This window comes from Leuciscus leuciscus (genome assembly GCF_965113295.1).
Source record: "Leuciscus leuciscus genome assembly, chromosome: 12".
Lineage (NCBI taxonomy): Eukaryota > Metazoa > Chordata > Actinopteri > Cypriniformes > Leuciscidae > Leuciscus > Leuciscus leuciscus.
This window is the reverse complement of record NC_138736.1, coordinates 14,854,081-14,857,112: the sequence shown is the minus strand read 5'-3', so window position 1 is coordinate 14,857,112 and position 3,032 is coordinate 14,854,081. Positions and strand designations below refer to the sequence as shown.

The 3,032-nt window shown below is 40.9% G+C and overlaps 1 long non-coding RNA gene across 1 annotated transcript; it reads left to right on the top strand.

The window, feature by feature from the left end:
• Window positions 1-1,821: 1,821 nt before the first annotated feature.
• LOC309510783 lies at window positions 1,822-3,032 on the top strand. The gene is made up of 3 exons (XR_014210436.1): window positions 1,822-2,379; window positions 2,664-2,787; window positions 2,896-3,032. It is a non-coding gene; the product is annotated as an uncharacterized lncRNA (long non-coding RNA).

The window sequence follows — 3,032 nt, the reverse complement described above, 5'->3', positions numbered from 1 at the left end:
TGGAGAACTGTTTCCATAGATTCCTCATCCTCAGCTTTGTCCTCAACCCCCCCTGAGGCCCATGTCGAGAGGAGATGTCGAGAGTCGTTGAATCTGTGCAGCCGAGGCACGTACAGCGTCGAGGAAGAGGGTTTGTCCTGGTCCGACAGCCTCGAAGGGTTTCTGTGTCCTCCGCTGCCGGGTCAAGTTCCTGTCGAGCCAACAGAGACATCAACTGGCCGAACTGTTCAGGGTGCCGCGGAGGCTTCTCCAGTGAACAAGAGCTCAACAGGTGAGACTGAAATAAGGCTGGGCAGTGCAAAGTCTACAGATAGAGATTTTGCTATTTCACGCATAACTGAGTCAAGTTTTTAACACGTCCGATCACATTTACTGTTGCTCGACCAGCACTGATATTTTTTAAATAAAACAATGGATCTAGCAAGCTAATAATTGTCTCATGTTTTTCTGTTTGTTTTTCAGAGTCCTTTGAGTCTCTCTATAACATGGAAAAGTTAATTGGATCCGGAGGATTTGGCAGAGTGTTCCTGGGAACACGCAAATTTGATGGCAAAAGGGTAAATCTTACTGAATTGTACAAACATTTTGCTCTTGCATGCATCAAAACACATTTAAAACAATTTACAAATGGTTTAATACTTAATACAAGGCCAGATGCTTGAATACTGTTACTGTTATTGAAACTGTTTTTTTTGTTTGTTTTTTGCAGGTTGCCATCAAGCAGTTACGCAAGATTGACAACAATCGTTATCTTAATATTGTAAGTTGGCCAAAACCTGAATGTGTATAGAGTTGTTTAAGTGCAGATTACTGTAGTTAATACACCCGTAGGAAGCATTAGGTATAAATGTGATCAACAAATAAGCCTAGAGGCACCAAATAACTTTGAGCTGAAAAGGCTCTTTTGAACGCATCTAAAAAGATCAAAGAATAGTACATTTCAAAATGATGTTTTCTTCAGATTTTTACCCAGCTAACCTTCTGTCTGCTTCTTCTCTCTAGCCTGGGAATCCCGAACCTCTCGTTACAGAGGTGGCACTGCTGTTGCTGATAAAGCGAGAACCCATAAGCCCTTTTGTCATACAACTGCACGAGTGGTTTGAACATCCTAGATCATTCACTCTGGTTATGGAGTATCCGGAGCCCTGCCAGACCTTGCTGGACTCAATGAATCGTCAACCTTTGAGTGACTGTCTCTTACGGGTCATCATGAGACAGGCTGTGCGGGCAGTGCAACACTGCATCCGTTGTGGTGTTTTCCATAGTGACATTCATACGAAAAATTTCCTGTGGAAGAAAGACACGCTACATCTCAAGCTGATAGATTTTGGCTGCGGTCAGCTAGTTAGTAGTGAAGGCTGCGAGAGCAACACATACGAGGGTGAGCATTTTGGGAGTGTGGAAACCTGAAGGTAGTGACTTACTAATTATTTGATGATGCTTGAAAAAAAAACGCTCAACAATGTGCAAATGTCTTTCTTACAGGAATGATGGGATACCGCCCACCTGAAGTCTTTACAGAACCTCGATTCCACGCCGTCCCAGCAAATGTCTGGTCTCTAGGAGTGTTGCTGTACGAGTTGTCGAACGAATGTCTTCCTTTTGTTAGTGAAACGGAAGTCAAACGAGCCAAAGTTACATTTGTAAACCCCGGCTTATCCAAACGTGAGTGAATAATGATGATAACATTGAAATCAGAATTTTCATATATAGCGAAAGCCATCGCTGTTTTCAAAAATGCCAGGTCACATGGTCATGACTAACCAGCTCTCTCCTTATTTAAATGTGTACAGACTGCAGGGATCTGATTAGACGGTGTCTAGCGCGGGATCCATCTAAACGCCCCAGCTTAGAGCAGATGTTACAACATCAATGGATTGATTGTGATCTAGATTGGAGAAGTTTAGGAGACTCATTCAGATGAGGCAGTATAACAGGTAAAGTAGGATTATTATCTTTTGTCTTAAATTCTGGATTATTTGTAGTGAGATTTTCAAATTTGTGTTCATTGTAATGTTCTTGTTATAGTCAAATCACCTATATAGCTATATCATTTATATAGCGCTTGATACTATACAGATTGTTTTAAAGCTGCATCCCTGAAGTAAACAGGAAAATAACAGAATCAGTAAACCAAACAGAATTCAATTCTGTTCTAGCTCTAAAAAAACATTCATGAGTTGACTTGTTCATATTCTCTTTGTTTTGGATAGGAAATAACATACTTGCTGAGAGCTCTGAGCTCGAGACTTGACCCGAAGCCTGAAGTCCAACACCAACCTGACAGAAACTCAGAGCCTTTTATTCCTCCAGCAGATCCTGTTCCTGAACCATCATCACCACCTGCTCCAGATCCGTCCGGCGTCAAGCCAAATAGTGGTAAATCATTATTTCTCCATCATTATTTTAAACAGTATTATCTTGTTTTCCACTCAAAATAAGGCTTGTTTTTACAGAATATTAGTATTTTCGAATTACCGTGCTTTCCACCCTCATATCCCACTGAGACAAGAGATTTATGTATTTTTTGTCTGGAAAAACTGTTCGTGATCCAGCTACACAAAGTTTGACTTATAAAGTTTGTGATAGCATGTGATAGCACCATGAGTCCAGTTATGTTGTTATTTTTTAACGCGCTGATAGTGGAATCTTTATTTGTAAAGGACAGCACATCAGAAAAGAGCAGCCAAACCAGAGATGCTTGCCAGACAGACGCAAAACCGCTGACCAAGTCTGTTGGTACTCAGTTATCAATGAAGACGTTTCATGTTCGCTACAGGAGTTCAGGTATGTTTATGTATTACATGATACTGCTTATACAGAGGACCTATAACTAGTCTTGTTACACAATAAGTGTCACATAACAGTAACACACAACTACTTTGTATATTACAGGTGTCCAGACGACAGATACATTTTCGGACATTGACAGTTTGTCACCAGCAGCTGGTTTAATATTTAGCACCTCTACACCTATAAAGTGGCCATCAAAGAGATCTCGTGTGGAACTGGAGGAAGAGGATGACGAAGAA